The sequence below is a fragment of the Desmodus rotundus genome, chromosome 3, assembly GCF_022682495.2.
Source record: "Desmodus rotundus isolate HL8 chromosome 3, HLdesRot8A.1, whole genome shotgun sequence".
Lineage (NCBI taxonomy): Eukaryota > Metazoa > Chordata > Mammalia > Chiroptera > Phyllostomidae > Desmodus > Desmodus rotundus.
In genome coordinates this window covers 103564121-103583564 of record NC_071389.1, presented here as the reverse complement: position 1 = coordinate 103583564, position 19444 = coordinate 103564121, and the positions used below count along the sequence as shown (strand labels likewise).

At 41.9% G+C, this 19444-nt stretch overlaps 1 protein-coding gene across 3 annotated transcripts in view; it reads right to left on the bottom strand.

Moving 5' to 3' along the window:
• The window catches only part of ZMYM2 (zinc finger MYM-type containing 2), a 127229-nt gene extending 108109 nt beyond the window's left edge, over positions 1-19120 (bottom strand). For 2 of the 3 annotated variants that reach the window (XM_053920693.1, XM_053920695.1), the window contains exons 1-2: positions 18730-18931; positions 17918-17986 (exon numbers count right to left, since the gene is read on the bottom strand). The gene's annotated coding sequence lies outside the window, so the exon portion shown is untranslated. Of the gene's footprint in view, positions 1-17917; positions 17987-18729; positions 18932-19013 lie in introns of those variants that run through there. The other variant, XM_024551028.4, reaches the window with a different exon arrangement.
• Between the last annotated feature and the right edge of the window lie 324 nt (positions 19121-19444).

Genomic DNA, 19444 nt, shown 5'->3' with positions numbered 1-19444 from the left:
GGAGTTCCTTCTTAATCTCTACACTTCTCTTCACTCACAACAATGCTATCCATCCCCAGGACCTATTCTACCTAAAAAATAAATCTTGAAACTGTGCCCTGGCTGGTGTGGCTCAGTGGATTGAGCACGGGCCTGTGAACCAAAGGGTTGCCTCGCCCAGTCAGAGCACATGCCTGGATTCCTGGTTTTCTAGTCAGTTTTCTATTGGATGACTTTTTTTCAGATCCCCAATCACTTCTTACATGGCCTTCCAGTGTCCTTAGGACCAAAAATGAGATTCTCCCCCTGATCTGTAAGATCCCGACTGCATGCTAGGTTCGATTTCAGCATCACTCTTCCCCACATTGCTCATTAAGCTTCTGCATTTAGCAGAAGCCTTCTTTTAGTTCATAGAGGATCCAAGCGCCTTCTTACCTCAGAAGGTCTTTGCACATACTTTTTCTCTGTCTAAAATGTACCAAATGTTCCATTCAGAACTCCTTCCCAGTCTCAGCCTGTTTATTTTTATTTTTTTAATCTCACCCAAGGAAAGAGAGAGAAACATCAATGAAAGCAAGCATCAATTGGTTGGTTGCCTTTGTACACACCCAGTGGGGATCCATGCCAGGATGGGGGTCCATGCCAGACAGGGGGGAGGAGTGGGGGTCACATGCACCCATGCCCAGACCAGGAATAAACCAGCAACCTAGGTATGTGCCCTAACTGGGACAGAACGCACAACTCTTCAGTACTGGGATGACACTCCAACCACTCAGGCACACCTGCCAAGGCCCTAGTCTCAGCCTCAAAGTCACTTCCTCAAGATCCCTCCCTCTCAAACACTTAACCTCTCCCTGGTCTATATTAGATCTCCCTTGTTATACACTCACATCATCACTCACACCTCCTCAGCTACACTTACCCAATTTGCAATTGTATCTATAGCAGCTGCAATCTGTATCGCCCATTGGACTGTGTGTTCCATGACTACAAAGACCAAGGTTCCTATTGCCTATCACTGTGTCCGCTGAACACAGTGTCTAGCCAAAAAATGTTCACTAAATATTTTCACCTAATAAAGGGAAATAAATGACTTCTCTGGATTGGTTGGTTGTTTTTTGCTGCTAATCCCTCCACCATGCCCCCAGAAATAAATCCTAACTATACCCCCCCTCCTTCCCTTCCTGAGAGCCAAAGCACAATGCCTTCACAGGGACAATCCCTGTGGGGAAACCACAGTTTCCCCATTATAAGAGAATTTCCTCAAAATATAAAAGAAGAAAAATATCTTTGCCCTGTCTTTGGTCATGATTTTTTATTACTTCCATATTCAATCTATGTGATTAGTAACACAGTCTATCTTAATACCTAATAAAAGGTTTTCATACCTTATCCCTTTTTAACCCTTAACCAAAGTAGCTAAAGGGACCCAGACTTCTTTCTCCAAACATAGTTTAAAAACCAGGAGAGCACTAGCGAACTTATTAATTCAGCAACAAACATGTATTTATTCTTATGATACTTGAGATTCCAAACTTATGGCCTAGTTTAATGACCATTTTTAATTCCAAATTTTCCCTAGAGTCATGACATAATGACACAGAGGACTTAAAAAAAAAAAACAGTAGCAACCTTCTTTAGGTCAATTTAAAAGTTCCATGATTAAGACCTCACCTCACCTAGAGGACTTCCAGCCAAGATGGAACCGTAGGAAGACACAGGGTGCCTCCTCCCACAACCAAAACAATAACAACAAATTTAAAAACAAAGAACAACCAGAAATGACAGCAAAATTGAAACGTAAGTCCAGAAGCCAAGGAGTTAGAGAAGAAACATTCATCCAGACTGGTAGGAGAGGCCAAGACCAGCAGCCCGGCAGAGAGGACTCATGACAAGGTAACACGGCTGGACAACCAGGCAGTCCCACGTTTGAGGGCAGATAAACCCAGAGGAACAACAGGGGAGCAAGACAGACCTCACAACCCATGGTTCCAGTACAGGGAAATAAGGCCTCAAAGCCTCTGACTGAAAACACCTGTGGGGGTTGAGGCAGTAGGAGAAACACCCAGCCTCACAGGAGAGTTTGCTGGAGAGACCCACAGGGTCCTAGAACGTACACAAACCCTCCCAACCAGAAATCAGCACCAGAAGGGCCGAATTGGATTGTGGGTAGTGGGGGAAGTGACTGAAAACTGGCTGAGAGCAGAGAAGGTGGCATTGTTCCCACTCAGACCCCTCCCCCACATACAGCATCACAATGCAGCCCTGCCCTGGTGAACACCTAAGGTTCAGCCCTTTACTACATAACAGGCCACCGAGACCAAAAAATATGGCCCAAATGAAAGAACAGATCAAAGCTCCAGAAAAAATACAACTAAGCAATGAAGAGATAGCCAACCTATCAGATGCACAGTTCAAAACGATGGTAATCAGGATGCTTACAGAAACGGTTGAATATGGTCACAAGTTAGAGGAAAAAATGAAGGCTATGAAAAGTGAAATAAAGGAAAAAGTACAGGGAACCAACAGTGACAGGAAGAAACTGGGACTCAAATCATTGGTGTGGAGCAGAAGGAAGAAAGAAACATTCAACCAGAACAGAATGAAAAAACAAGAATTCAGAAAATTAAGAAGAGGCTTAGGAACCTCCAAGACATCTTTAAATCTTCCAACATCTGAATCACAAGGGGTGCCAGAAGGAGAAAAGGAAAAGCAAGATATTGAAAACTTATTCGAACAAATAATGAAGGAGAACTTCCCCAATCTGGCAAAGGAAATAGACTTCCAGGAAGTCCAGGAAGCTCAGAGTGTCCCAAAGAAGTTGGACCCAAGGAGGAACACACCAAGACAGATAATTACATTACCCAAGATTAAAGATAAAGAGAGAATCATAAAAGCAGCAAGAGAAAAGGACACAGTTACCTACAAAGGAGTTCCCATGAGACTGTCAGCTGATTTCTCAAAAGAAACCTTACAGACAGGAAGGGGCTGGAAAGAAGTATTCCAAGTCATGAAAGGCAAGGACCTCCATCCAAGATGACTCTATCCAGCAAAGCTCTCAGAATGGAAGGGCTTCTCAGATAAGGTCAAGTTCAAGAAGTTTATCATCACCAAGCCCTTCTTACATGAAACGTTAAAGGGACTTATCTAAGAAAAAGAAGATAAAAAATATTAACAGTAAAATGACAACAAACTCAGTTATTAACAACCGAACCTAAAAAAATAAAAACAAAAACTAAGTAAACAGCTAGAACAGGAACAGAATCACAGAAATGGAGATCTACAAGGAGGGTTATCAGCAGGGGAGTGGAAGGAACAAAGGAGGAGAAGGTACAGAGAATAAGTAAAATGGTAGGTAGAAAACAAACAGGAGGAGATTAAGAATAGTATAGGAAATGTAGAAGCCAAAGAACTTATATGTATGACCCATGGACATGAACTAAAGAGGGGGAATGTGGGTGGGATAGGGTGTGCAGGGCGAAGAGGAATAAAGGGGTGCAAATGGGACAACTGTAATAGCATAATCAATATATTTTTTTAAAAAAGACCTCACCTCACCTAAAGAAACAGTAGTATTTGCATCAGTAAGCCAATGGGCCCTTGCTAGGTGGTTCTGTTGTTGGAGTGTGCTCCCATACACCAAGACATGGCAGGTTCAATTCCCAGTAGGGCACATACCTAGGCTGCAGGTTCAATTGCCACTAGAACACATACAGGAGGCAACCAATCTATGTTTTCCTTTCACATCAATGTTTCTCTTGCCCCACCCCCTTCTTCTCTCTCTTAAAAAAAAAATCCTCCCAAACATCCTCAGGTAAGGATTAAAAAAACAAAAATAAGCCACTGGGACCACAAATTCAACTTCAGGTTCTAAGGACTACTTCTCCAATAGATTACTAAATAAAAATGTATCACCTCCATTTCATAAGACTCAAATCTCATGACAATTTTTATCAGCATTCTTTCCCAGAGATACATTCTTTATTATATGTCCACTTATTGGTCTTAAAAATGAAAGGAACAGAAAAAGAACATGGACTATACACCAAAGAAAATCCTTGGGTGTTTTTTTCCCTTAGGAGACAAACTTCGCAAAGTAAATTGTCAATCCTATCTATCATTTACAATTCAATGTAGTTTTTTTTAATTATCGAGTATGACAATCTCTGAAGCAAAGGTGCTCATTAAGTCTTACTTCATTTCTCCCCTTTATTCATTCCTTATAACTTGAGCTCTACTTTTGTCTCTCAATTCTATCACACATCTAATACAATAATAACAATTACCATTTATAAAGACATACTTGGTACCACACTCATCAAAACTACCTTAATATATAGATATCTTAAATATATGAGGGGGACCCAAAAAAGATCTATAAAAAATTGTGTATTTATTCTTACATGTGTAAACTTCAATCACCTTCAAAGTACTCTCCATTTGATGCAATACACATATTGAAACATTTTTTCCACTGCTCAAAACAATTTTTGAATTCACCAATTTTGATGCTTTTTAGTGCTTCTGCCATTTTTTGTTTCATCTCTTCCAGATCAGCAAAACATTTCCCTTTAATGACTTTTTTAAGGGGGGGAGAGGAGGGAGACCAAAAAAAGGCACTCCGGCAAGATTGGGTGGATAGGAAGGGTTGGGCACAGAGGACATGCATTTTTGTTCAAACACTGCTGAACACTCAGTGATATGGAGAGGTATGCTCTAAATCACCCATAGTGAAATAGGCAAATGCATTGCAAAAGTCTTCAAAAAAAAATTCACTGAAACTGAACACAGACTCTCACAACAATGACAACTGGTACATTGATACAGATGGGTTCCTAGAACACCCTCCTAGGAGGGAAGCCTGTACTATGAGGGGCCCACCCTCCAGAAGACAATTCTTGTTTATGGGTCCCCCCCTCGTATTATGACCCCATTTTGCAGATGGTAAACTATTGTTATCAGATAACTTTCCTATGGCATATAACAGGCAAAGCCAGAGTTTATACCTAAAGTCCACATAGCTTTCATTGTACCACATTATCCCTCAATCATATAGAACCAAGGTTGTAAACTAGTCTGATACACTGACCACTAAAATTCAAACATTAATCAGCTGAATGCTTTTACAACATATAAATATAGGGAAGGGATTATAAGAATATCATACCTGCATCAAAAATGTCCACTGTTGATAATAGTCTATATGCAGGGACAAATCCTAAGAATATATTTTAAAATGCAAACATTGGTCTCAAAGAAATGGATTATAGGAAACTTTCATTTACTGCCTCATATATTTCTTTACTACTTGAAGATTTTAAGAGCATGTTTTATTTTTATAACCAAAATATGCTTCAGAACTGTCCTGATATGCAAACAACTATTTCTGTATATTGTCTATTATGTTTGTTTATATTTATTCATTTCCAGATTCGCTCCCCTAAACCGAACACTGGTAACACACCTAAAAACATAGCACATTTGCTAATTGAGTTCTTCTTTTTAAAGTCCAGACTAGTTTGTATTTTGTTTCATAAGCCAACAGGAATCCCTCCTCGAGTTTCTGCAAAGTGACTGATTCAATCAGTTCAGGCTGGCCTTTTGAAAAACTTGATCCGGCAGTGAACTGGAATAAGGAACAGGGTGCAAGTGTCCTGTAAATACACTTAACACGCTATTTTCTAACACAGTGAACAACAAAGTACAAAACAGGAGATAGCTAAGTATCTTGGGAAATAAGGACACTTAAAGGTCTCAACATTTTGGAGAAGTAAAGGAGAGGGTAAGAAGTATAAGAATAAAACCATATTAAGTTCAAAGTCCCAGGAGTCAAGAGAGTTTCAAAGAATATAATAAATTTCAAGTGTTACAGAATACAAAAAAAAGAGGCACTTGAAGACTTGACAAAAAGTCACTAGGGACCTCAAAAGAGCACATTTGGTATAGTGTTGAGAGTACAAGTCAGTGAACTTCTTTTGAAAAGTCAGGGAAAAGGGAAAAGTTTGGAAGTTTGGAAAAGGTGCTTAGATTCTGGAGGATAAAGCACTTTAGCCCACATTTAGGCTAATAAGGTAGCTAATAAGGGAAGCTGGTGAAGAGGAAGATAGAATCCTCCTCTTTACTATCAGATGAGCATTCAGTGAGTTTACTGTACTAGTAGTAGCAACAAATTCATGTTTGGTCCATACAGATAATTGTAGCTGCTATTAACTGAGCAACTACCATTGACCAGTCACATAGCCCATAATTCTGTTAATCCTTATCTCATAAGCAATTTTGGAAAGCAGGCATTAATTACTACATTCATTTGTCAAAATGAGTAAAATAAGGCTCAGAGGTGAAATGACTTACCACAGATCACCACCTTGTAAATAGTAAAGCAAAATTGGGTTTTAACAGTTTTACTGAGGCATAATTTGCATACAATAAAATTTATTTATTTTAAGTGAAATCTTTGCTAAATTTTAGTAAATTTATGTATTTGTATAGTCATTAGCACAATCTAGTTTTAGCACATTTTCATCATCCCAAAGTTCCTTTGCAGGCAAGACAGATTTGAACCCCTACCAGACTCCAAACTCATGTCATATTGCATTGCAAATCCCCTGCAACACTCAAGTGACAAAAACTGATTTCAGCAGAAGAGCTGGAAAATTAAGTCTCACCAGATCCCTTTCCATATGAAGTCCCAACGCACCATTAGAACCACACCCACATGGCATCTTTGACCAAATTTAAGTTTACTAAAATTTCATATACCTCAAATAAGTACAGAAAAATTAGAATACAGGATACTATTACAGATACTGTGTTATATTATTTTTTTAATGCAAAAGGAGTTAGGAGGAAGACTAAATGAAAACAGCTGGGCAAGGACATTAAGGATGAAAATGTGATGTACAAGTGAAGAGAACAGGAAATAATAGAAATCAGGAGTTTGTCTCAAGGAAGATAAAGACTAATTTGAACAGAAGCTTCTCTTTGATAAGCAATGCAAAAACAATGTTTGGAGACTTAGTAATGATTTATCAGGCAGGCATTAAACTTATTTGATTAAGAAACAGGACTAGAGACCGAATGGTGTAGCTCGGTGGGCTGGACATCCTCCTACAAATCAAAAGAACCTGGACTGCAGGCCAGGTGGCTGGATTAGGGGCCAATGAGAGGCAACCAATAGATGTTTCTCTTGCACATCAATGTGTCTCCCTCTCATTCTCCCTCCCTTCCCTTCTTCCTAAAAATAAATTTTAAAAAATCTTTAAAGTTAAAAAAATAGGAATATACCATATTAAAGACAAAAATCATCATAGAAAGTGAGACAATATTCACTGTAAAGATAGTTGTAAAGCTAAGACAAGTTTAATTTCACAGTAATGATATAAAGTAACTAATTAAAACAAGGAGCCCCAGCTTGTGTGGCTCAGTGGATTGAGCATTGGCCTGCAAACTCAATTCCTGGTCAGGGCATATGCCTGGATTGCAGCCAGGTCCCTAGGTGGGGGCATGCAAGAGGCAATGGGTAGATTTTTATCTCCCCGTCTTTCTCCCTCCCTTTCTCTCTAAAAATAAATGAATAAAATCTTTTAAAAGAAAAAAGAAAACAAGAACCAATTTTCCAATACTTCAAAACAAATAAACATAGACCCATGAACATATAAGAATTCTGATATTATATTAGGGATAGAAATAAAACACACCAGAATAATTAAAATAAAATATGACACCCTGGGAGGTGTAGCTCAGTGGATTGAGGACGGGCCTGTGAACCAAAGAGTTGCTAGTTCGACTCCCAGTCAGGACACATGCCTGGGTTGCAGGCCAGGTCCCTAGTTACGAACACATTGATGTTTCTTTCCCTTTCTCCTTCCCTTCTCCTCTCTATATAAATAAATAAATAAAATCTTTTAAAAAATAAAAATAAAATATAACAAGCTTCAAAGAAAAAATTACAAATGCAAATGTAAAACCGAAAGGTATAATAGGAGATCAGGTCAAGATGGTAGCATAGGTAAACATTGCTCAACTCCTTGCACAACCACATGTAAATTACAACTAAAATATAGAACCATCATGAAGCAGAACCATCAAAACCAAGTTGAATGGAAGGCTGACAATTACAGAATTAAAGAAACCACATCTATCCAGACTGGTAGGAGGGACGCAGATGTGAATCAAGCTGGTCCCACATCCACGAGTAGTGGATAAAACTTCATGAGGGATAACTCAGGAGTGAGGAGTCCCAAGACATACGCGAGGTACCCAAGCTCAGGGTTCCACTGCTGGGAACCTAAGTCTCCATAACTTATAGTTGCAAAAACCAGCAGGAATTGAGTAGGTGGAAGAAACTTCTGGAGTCCCAAGCAATTCCCCCTAAAGAAGTCACACCTGCACTTCCTCAGATTCACTCCCTCTGAGATTCAGCACTGAGGAGGCAGCTTAAAAGGCACCAGTGGCATAGGGGGAGAAACTAAAGTGTCTGGCATCAAGGCAGAAGCTGGAGGACAGTTTTCTCTGACAGAAAAGTGGGCCAAGACCAATGTCCCATTTCTGAGCCCTCCCCGGACAGAGCCACAGTGCCACAGAGCCAGCAGGTTGATGCCGTATCTGAGTAACTGTTTCCATATGAATGCCTTGGTCTTGACTCAAGCTTCACAACTTGCTAAATCCTATCAATCAAGCAGTAGCTGGCCTCATGGAGCCCCCAGTCCCACCCAGTATCTCTTGCTAAGGGGCTCCAGGTCCAGCACTAGCAGGAACCAGTCTAGATTAACTGAATGGGGGGGGGTACTGGATAGAGGGGATAAAGGAAGAAATACTGGAACTGTAATAACATAAACAATAAAATATAATTTTTTTAATGATCTAATAAATATTTCATATAATCTAAATTTTCATTTTCACTCTAATATTTCCTTAATTCTATAGAACTGAAGGCACAATTCTCTAATATGATAATCACTGGACCTAACCAACAACTTAAAATTCCAAATGAGGGTTCTGGAGTGTAGCATTCAAAGTCGACATGAAATGCTCATCTGAGCATACAGCCAAAGAAACTGCTAACCAACTGTTAACAGAAAACATTTTCTAAGTATGACTCCAAGATATATAAATGTTACAATATATAATTTCAAGAATAAATGACTTCTGCACTGCCCTGACTAACCTGAACTATATCCTCAGTCTGATCCAGCTCAAGAGTCCATGAAATACTCTTCCTAGGCCTCTTTGAAATGAATGATTTAAAAAATGGTTCCGAGAACCAAGATGGTGGCGTAGGTAGACACACTGCGCCTCCTCGAACAACCAGAGCTGACAGAAAATCGAACGGCAAGGAAGTCCAACACAAAGTAGATAGAAGAGAGGCATACATCCAGACCGGTAGGAGGGGCGGAGATGGGCACCAGGGCGGAGAGGACTCGCGTGGCCGTGTCGGGACCGAGACTGGCGGAGTGTGGGACAAACGGAGCAGGCAGTCCGACCACTAGCAGACCCTGAGGCCCCACATTCGCGCACAGATAAACCGAGAGGGCCGGACTCAGAGTGGCGGAGAACGGGGCAGGCAGCACCCCACAGCCCCACATCCTCGCATAGATAAACCAGGACGAACTGCGGGAAGAACTGTGGGGAGCGAAGCAGACCGTGTAACCCAGGACTCCAGCGCAGGGAAATAAAGCCGCAAACCTCTGATTGAATGCGCCCGTGGGGATTGGGGCGGCAGCAGGAGAGACTCCCAGCCTCACAGGAGAGGTCATTGGAGAGACCCACAGGGGCCTAGAGCATGCACAAGCCCACCCACTTGGGAACCAGCACCAGAGGGGCCCACTTTGATTGTGGGTAGCAGAGGGAGTGACTGAAATCCAGTGGAGAGTGGAGCAAGTGGCCATTGCTCCCTCTCAGCCCCTCCCCCAGGTACAGCATCACAGTGCAGCGATGTTACCCTGCCCCACGAACAACTAAGGCTCCACCCCTTTAAGTAACAGACTCGCCAAGACAAAAAAAAAAAAATTGGCCCAAATGACAGAACACTTCAAAGCTCCAAAAAAACACAACTAAGCGAGGAAGAGATAGCCAACCTATCGGATGCACAGTTCAAAACACTGGTTATTAAGACGCTCACAGAATTGGTTGAATTTGGTTGAAAAGTAGATGAAAAAATGAAGCCTATGCTAAGAGAAACAAAGGAAAATGTACAGGGAACCAAGAGTGATGTGAAGGAAACTGGGACTCAAATCAATGGTGTGGACCAGAAGGAAGAAAGAAACATCCAACCAGAAAAGAATGAAGAAACAAGAATTCGGAAAAATGAGGAGAGGCCTAGGAACCTCCAGGACATCTTGAAACATTCCAACATCCAAATTATAGAGGTGCCAGAAGGAGAAGAGGAAGAACAAAAAATTGAAAACTTATTTGAACAAATAATGAAGGAGAACTTCCCCAGTCTGGCAAAGGAAATAGACTTCCAGGAAGTCCAGGAAGCTCAGAGAGTCCCAAAGAAGCTGGACTCAAGGAGGAACACACCAAGGCACATCAAAATTACACTACCCAAGATGAAACAGAAGGAGAGGATCTTAGAAGCAGCAAGAGAAAAGGACACACTTACCTACAAAGGGGTTCCCATAAGACTGTCAGCTGATTTCTCAAAAGAGACCTTACAGGCAAGAAGAGGCTGGCAAGAAGTATTCCAAGTCATGAAAGGCAAGGACCTACATCCAAGATTACTGTATCCAGCAAAGCTATCATTTAGAATGAAAGGGCAGATAAAGTGCTTCTCAGATAAGGTCAAGTTCAAGGAGTTCATCATCACCAAGCCCTTATTATATGAAATGTTAAAGGGACTTATCTAAGAAAAAGAAGATAAAAAATAGGAACAGTAAAAATGACAGCAAACTCACAGTTATTAACAACCACACCTAAATCCAAAACAAAAAAAACCTAAGCAAACAACTAGAACAGAAACAGAACCACAGAAATGGAGATCATATGGAGGGTTATCAATAGGGGACTGGGAGAGGGAGAGAGGGGGAAAGGTACAGAGAATAAGTAGCATAAATGATAGGTGGAAAATAGATCGGGGGAGGGTAAGAATAGTGAAGGAAATGTAGAAGCCAAAGAACTTATAAGTATGACCCATGGACATAAACTATAGGGGGGCAATGGGGGAGGGAGGGGGTGGGCAGGATGGAGTGGAGTGAGGGGGGAGGGAAATGGGACAACTGTAATAGCATAATCAGTATATATCAAAAAAAAAATTGTTCTAGCATTAGAAGAAAAGTTTTTGTAATGTTGTTAGTTAGAAAACCATGATTTCAGTTCCAAATGCTATAAAAATAAATCCATACAAGGTATGTAGGTAATAACAAAAGTAATATACATGTGGCATTGTTACAAAGAAAACAATTAATTTGTCTCATTGAATTAGTCACATTTTATACTCTCTTCTGTCTGAAACCTGTAACTATACCTCACAATTTTATTTAAAATAGCCATTTAAGCATTTTTCCTATCCAATCTGAATTATTTAAAAGTAAGTTTACTGCAAGAATTATGACAGATCTTTCACAATTTTTTTAATTTGAGGTTGCAACAATTAATTCTATTCCTAGTAAATTTATCTTAAAATTACAATTTAACATTAACTTTTTTAAAGATTGATTGATTGATTGATTTCAGATTGAGTACTGTCCTGTGAACCAAAGGGTCGCCAGTTCAGTTACCAGTCAGGGCACATGCCTGGGCTGTGGGCCAGATCCCCCATAGGAGGCGCATGTGAGGCAACCACGCGTTGATGTTTCTCTCTCTGTCTCCTTTCCCCTCTCTCGAGAAATAAATAAAATAAAATTTTTAAAAAATTGTTTTAAATCATACTAAAATAATTATTTAAGGATAAAATATTTTAAACGTTTGAAAATTGAGCTGTAATTGACATACAACATTATTAGTTTGAGATGTATTTACTTTTTTAATCTTTAAACTTCAAATTCACAAAAATAAATTTGACTTCAAATTCATTACGTACACTATTGAAGAAAAAAATCTAGAACCTCTGGAGATGACAAACCTGATCCTTGGCAGCCTACTGATATTAAAGATAATGGTTGAGCCACGCCCATTGTGGCTCAGTTGCTGGAGCATCATCTCATAGACTGAAAGATTCCAGATTTGATTCCCAGTCAGGGCACATACCTAGTTTGTGAGTTCGATCCCTGGTTGGGGCATATACGTGAGGCAACCCATCAATGTTTCTGCCTCACATCAATGTTTCTCTCTTTCTCTTTCTTTCTGTCTCTTTCTCTCTATCTAAAAGCAATGAAAAAAATGTCTTTGGGTGAAGATTCAAAAAAAAAAAAAACCCCTTAAAAAAAAGAAAATGATTTAAATTCTCTAACTATAATTTGAGAACTTCAACAAAAATAAACAAAAACAAGATAACATAAAACAATGAAATATTGTCTTTTTAAACAAGATCAATTAAATATTCATTATTTATTTGTCCTAATATCCAAAGTTTATTCTTAAATCAATTTTTATAATAGCAAACATTAAGACTTACAGGACACTGATGAAATCATTAAAAATAAACCCCCAACAGTTATACCCTCTTCCAAATTAAAAACCATGAATTTCCTTAAATTTTATTACTTCTACACTGGCTGGTGTGGCTCAGTGGACTGAGTGCCAGCCTGCAAACCAAGAGGTCACGGGTTCATTTCCCAGTCAGGGCACATGCTAAGGTTATAAGCCGGGTTGCTGGTTGGAGGCATGCGAGAGGCAGCTATGTCTCTCTCTCTCTCAGAGATGTTTCTCTCCCTGTTTCCTTCCCTTCCCCTCTCTCTAAAAATATAGCCTTTTAAAAAAAATTTTATTACTTCTAATTTTCAATGGACTGCTATGAGGTTAAAATAAATCCCAAACTAGCCATGTGGTCAAGTGATTTTGCAAACCCCTCTACACATCATTTTGTAACTCTAAATTGAAATTTTTAATGGTACACAAAAATTTCTTCTAGACTTCCAAATACTTCAAGTGTTACTATAACTTGGTATAAAAATTAATACATTTTAAAATATGCAATAAAAATATGCTGAAATGTGTTTTTAATGCAAATTTTAACTCACACTGAGCTGACCAGCTTATCATTTTTTTTAATTTTTATTTATTGATTTTAGGGGGGGGGAGAGAGAGAGAAAAAAAAAAACATCGATTTGTCGTTCCACTCATTTATACATTCATTGGTTGATTCTTTTATGTGCCCTGACTGGGGACTGAACCTGCAACCTTGGCATATCCAGACAATGCTACCCAACCAGGGTAAGATGACCAACTTATCTTGCTACCAATAAGTGTTTAGAGCTGGCCTCAGTAATTCTCTTCCCATCTCTATTTTAATAACAGAAGACTAAGATTACAAAGTGAGTTGTTTAAAAAGGTTGCAAATGTAAAATTTTGGAACTCCAACTATGTAAAACAGAATTTTCTTGCTGGTATACAAACAAAATAAAAAATACAAATAAACTACAATTGTTACCTAGGGTCCCATAGTTCAAAATTATGGATTTATCTAACAGCAGTTTTTCTCACTGACAACTTTATAGGTCTTTACACATTGCAGTTGTGCATAAGAAATTTTAGGTTTGCTTAGTTCAAAAGTCCTATTCAATTCTACAAAGCCAGTTTTATACTCTGACAGGAATAGAAAATTAACCAACTAAATTTTTAAAAATGAAAAATGCATGGACTCAAAGCCATCTCTCTGTCTACTTGTTTCCTAACTGAAAACACCCTGCATAAAATTACTGTTCAAGAATCCAATGGGTGTTTGGACTCACTGCATTCCCTAAAAAACACATGCAAGCTGAATATGCCAAAAGGCTTCTTATAATAAGTGTTATTCAATATAATAATATCCATGTTTAGTGTTGTTACATGGAGCAAAGACAGATGTTAATGCCTAGAAAGAGAAAAAAATACAAAACTTCTAATTATTCCACACCTTTTAACAAAGAGAGAGCTTCAGAATTTCATACATATCCCTTCCATTACAGTAACGCTAGAGCATCTGATTAAAGGTAAAGATTCACTTTATCTCAGGCAAAAGTATAATGAAACTTTTAAGACTATGAACACTTATACAGGTGATGTCAAAAAACATCCATCATCACCTGTGTGACATCTAAGTGATATAGGACTGTGTCACCAAATGAGGTACAAAACTCCAGCCTAAGAGATCATATAAAAGTAAAACATGGTGAGGCCCTGGCTGGTGTGGCTCAGTGGTTTGAGCACTGGCCTCCAAACCAAAGGGTCACTGGTTCAATTCCCAGTGAGGGCACATGCCTAGGTTGCAGACCAGGTCCCAAGTGGGCAGTATGCAAGAGGCAACCACACATTGATGTTTCTCTCCCTCTCTTTCTCCCTCCCCCTCTGTCTAAAAATAAACACATAAATAATCTTTTAAAGAAAAAAAAGTACAACATGAAAAAGTAGGGACCACCCAGTAACTTTCTCCCAACTTTTTAAAGGACAGGTGGGAAGGGAGAGTGATACATACTATTAAGAATGCTCTAAAGAAAAACCCCGTAAGTGGAGAACCAAGATGGCGGCGTAGGTAGACACACTGCGCCTCCTCACACAACCAGAACTGACAGAGAATCGAACAGCAAGGGGGACCAACACCAAGAAAATAGAAAATAACCATTCATCCAGACTGGTAGGAGGGGCGGAGACGGCACCGGGGTGGAGAGGACTCGAGTGGCTGTGGCGGGACTGAGACTGGCGGAGTGTGGGACAAATGGCGCAGGCAGTCTGAGCACTAGCAGACCCTGCGGCCCCACATTTGCACAGATAAACTGAGGGCCGGACTCAGAGTGGCGGAGAGCGGGACAGGCAGAGCAGTGGGTAGCACCCCGCGGCACCACATTCGCCCACAGATAAACCGGATGAACGGCGGGGAGTGAAGCAGACCGCGTAACCCAGGGCTCCAGCTCAGGGAAATAAAGCCTCAAACCTCTGATTGAAAACGCCCGTGGGGGTTGGGGCGGCAGCAGGAGAGACTCCCAGCCTCACAGGAGAGGTCATTGGAGAGACCCACAGGGGCCTAGAGCGTGCACAGGCCCACTTACTCGGGAACCAGCACCAGAGTGGCCCAGTTTGATTGTGGGTATCGGAGTGAAAGATTGAAATCCGGAGGAGAGTAAGGCAGGCGCCATTGCTCCCACTCGACCCCTCCCCCTCGTACAGCGTCACAGCGCTGCAACCAGCATTACCCCGCCCTGGTGAACACCTAAGGCTCCGCCCCTTAAAGTAACAGTCGCGCCAAGACCAAAAAAAAAAAAAAAATGGCCCAAATGACAGAACACTTCAAAGCTCCAGAAAAAATACAACTAAGCGACGAAGAGATAGCCAACCTATCGGATGCACAGTTCAAAGCACTGGTTATCAATATGCTCACAGACTTGGTTGAATCTATTCGAAAAACAGATGAAAAAATGAAGCCTATGCTAAGAGAAACAAAGGAAAATGTACAGGGAACCAATAGTGATGAGAAGGAAACTGGGACTCAAATCAACGGTGTGGACCAGAAGGAAGAAACAAACATCCAACCAGAAAAGAATGGAGAAACAAGAACTGGGAAAAATGAGGAGAGGCTTAGGAACCTCCCGGACGCCTTGAAACGTTCCAACATCCGAATTATAGGGGTGCCAGAAGGAGAAGAGGAAGAACAAAAAATTGAAAACTTATTTGAACAAATAATGGAGAACTTCCCTAATCTGGCAAAGGAAATAGACTTCCGGGAAGTCCAGGAAGCCCAGAGAGTCCCAAAGAAGCTGGACCCAAGGGGGAACACGCCAAGGCACATCATAATTACATTACCCAAGATTAAATGCAAGGACCTACATCCAAGATTACTGTATCCAGCAAAGCTATCACTTAGAATGGAAGGGAAGATAAAGTGCTTCTCAGATAAGGTCAAGTTAAAGAAGTTCATCATCACCAAGCCCTTATTATATGAAATGTTAAAGGGAGTTACCTAAGAAAAAGAAGATAAAAAATAGGAACAGTAAAAATGACAGCAAACTCACAGTTATTAACGGCCACACATAAAACAAAAACGAGAGCAAACTAGGCAAACAACTAGAACATGAGGGTTGCCATTAAGGGAGTTGGAAGGGGAGAGAGGGGGAAAGGTACAGAGAATAAGTAGCATAGATGATAGGTGGAAAATAGACAGGGGGAGGGTAAAAATAGTGTAGGAAATGTAGAAGCCAAAGAACTTATAAGTATGACCTATGGACATGAACTATAGGGGGGGAATGTGGGAGGGAGGGGGGTGGGCAGGATGGAGTGGAGTGGGGGGGGAAATGGGACAACTGTAATAGCATAATCAATAAATATATTAAAAAAAAAAGAAAAAAAAAAAAAAAAAAAAAAAAAAAAGAAAAACCCCGTAAGTATGTAAGTATTTTAACTGTAAAAATAGTTCATAAGTATATCTAATACCACCTAACTCATATTACATAGTCAAAGTCAATTAAAAATGGTCAGGTTTTCTTCATCTTGTTGTCTGACACATTAAAACACCATTAACTGGCATTTTTAAATAATTTTTATTCCAAGCTAAATCATTAAGCAAAACAAGAATGACATTTTGGTATTATTATTCTTCCTCTACAAATTAGGAATACAATAGTACCTATATCACTGGGCTTTCATGAGTATTAAATTACTTAATACACATTAAAGTTAGTTTGGACGTGTGTACAAATTACAGAATGTAAATGATAAGAACACAGAGATTCAATATACTACTCTCTTGTAAATTTGAAAATTTCTCAATCAACTTTTTAACTTAGTTTACAATAGTGCTGGCATACAATTAGTGCTCAACACATGCTATTTTTATTACCCTAGAGGCTACTTGCTAAGATTAAAGTAAATAATACATGAAAGTGTTATGCACTGTGCCTAGAATGCTATCTATTTAATATGAGCTGTCACTTTTAAATCATCCTTCACAATCTATTCAGAAAATATTCACCAACTAATTGTCCTTCGACCCTTTTGGGACTTAATAATTAAGTATAAGCTACCATACTTATGACTCCCCTCACAGGGATCTTCAAGTTACAGTATCAACTATCAATGGTCTCAAGAAATACAATGTGCCTATAGTGCTAACTTTACTGATATTTTGTAACTAATTTCAAATGAAAGTTTTGATTATGTTTATCTTACCGTAAAGAACATTATCAGACTGCCTTAAAATAAACAAATCGCAAGCATTAAACAGTAACTCTCAGATAACACATTTAAGAATGACTCAAGTGAAGACTACTGAGCACAGAAGATGGACAACTAGAGTAACTGAAGCAGTGGGCTGGTGTGATTAGCATACTATTGGTAGTTGGTGAACTAGAAGAGTAGACTTCATGCCTACGCAGACATGAAAGAGATCTACCAACTCGTGAACACTAAGAGTCAAAATCTGAGTTTTAAGTAAGACCCAAACAAAAAGTCAAATGGTTCTTTCTATTTTTCCGATCCCTTCAATCAATTATCTATTGTAAAGGTAGGAAAAAAGGTTAAAGATGGTTGCTTGCATAGCTTTCAAAACGAAATAACTTCAGTTCCCACTGTGGAACTCTAGAGGGCACCAGAAATATGCCCTCGGTCCTTGCAACCCTCCTCTGAGTAACGTGAGCAGCTAGCTGCAGGACCAACGTCTGGTTGCTGAGGTTGGTGTTGCAGCAGCAAGAGCAGTATCCCCAGGGCTACAAATGGCAGTGCCCACTCCCAGATGCCTCCCCAACCATTACCCAGGCTTCCCCCCGGTATGCTCCTCCCCCTCAAAACAGCGGGGACAGACAGGTCCTAAGGCTGAACCCCTACAACCTGACAACTTCCTCTAAGAGCAACAAATCAGGGGCAAAGGACTCACAATGAGGGTATTTTCCTTCCCACTTTCTGTCAAAGACGCACCACACAGGGTTGAAGACGATTTCTGCACCTGGGGTTGAGACGAGAAATGTATCAAGAACAGTCTATCCAGGTGGGCCAACCAATCCTTCCCACCAGAAGGATACAGATAAGGGAATAGAGGTCAAGGAGGTTCGGCTCTTCTGTTATCACTGCCCAGCCCAACAATCCCTCAACAATCCCTCGGACGTAAAGCGAAACAAAACGACGTAAAATATGAAATTTGGTACCAAAACCCAAATGAAAAGCAAAATCTGGAGAGAGAAGGCGGAGGGCATGCAACCTGCCCCAGAGAAGGGAACGGGGGAAGGGCAAATGTTGCCTCGACGCCAGCAAGGGAATGGCATTTTCTCCCAAATGGGCCCACCCGGAGTCCCTCCCGTCACTCCAGGCACGAACTCTAAGGTAAGAGCGGCTCACGTCGCCCCTCTACTGAAATCTCCGATATTTGCCCCAAACGTTTGCCCTGGGCCCGAGACTCGCCCCCCCCTCCCTCCGCAGTCGGAGACCGGCTGCGCTGCCTCCCCGTCCGCCATTAGAGACCCAGCCAAACAATACGTGCGGAGCAGGGCCGCGCACTACCAGGGAAGGAAGAGCGGAGAAGGGCCCGGCACAGACACTGACCCTCGCCCTCAAACTTGGGGGCCCAGCGCTCCAGCCAGTCTCGGGAGCTGAGGACCGGCCGCCCCTCCCCCACCACCCCCCGGAGAAAAAGAAAAATGCCCAAGACCACCCCCCCCGCCGGCTCCAGCGTCCCCCTCCCGGCGTGCTCACCCGGCCCTCCCGGCCTCGCCCTCGCGCCCGCAGCCCTCGGGCCGCACGCGACGGCGCCGTGACATGAGCGAGCCCGGACCAGTCCCCGGGATCCGACGCGTAGGGGCGACGGCGGTCGCGCCGCGGGGGTTAGTCCCGGGCCGGTGGGAGGCTCCGGAGGCCGCCCTCGTTCATCTCCGCCTCTCCGGCAGCCTCCGCCTCCCGAGGCTGCGCTGCACCCACCCACCCACCCACCCGCACTGTCCGCGGGCCGGGACTGAGAAGACCGCGGGGACGAGCCTCACCCGGTTCTGACTGCGGCTCCGTGGAACGAACCTCCCCTCCCCCGACCCACCCCCTTCGGCGACGCGCACAACTCCGCTCGGTCCAGTCCCGGGATTAGTGCTGTGAGAAGGCGCTGGAGCAGTATCAGGAGAAGGAGGAGGAGGAGGAGGAGGCGGCGGCTGCGGAGGCGGAGGCGGAGGCAGAGGCACCGCTCAGTCCAAAAATGCCCCGCCCTCCGCACCCCCATTGGCTTGAGGGGAGGGCTGGCTTAGATGCCCCGGGCACTTCCATTGGTTGCGCCTACCTTCCTTCAGGAATCCCTTGAGGGGATGGCCCGAGAGGCCGTCCATCAAGTGCAGACCACACCCCCCTCCGTTTCCATTCCTTTCCCCTCCGCCAGCCCCAGCCGGGCCGCGTCCCTCCCACCTCGCCCCCGCCTCCCGCCCCGCCC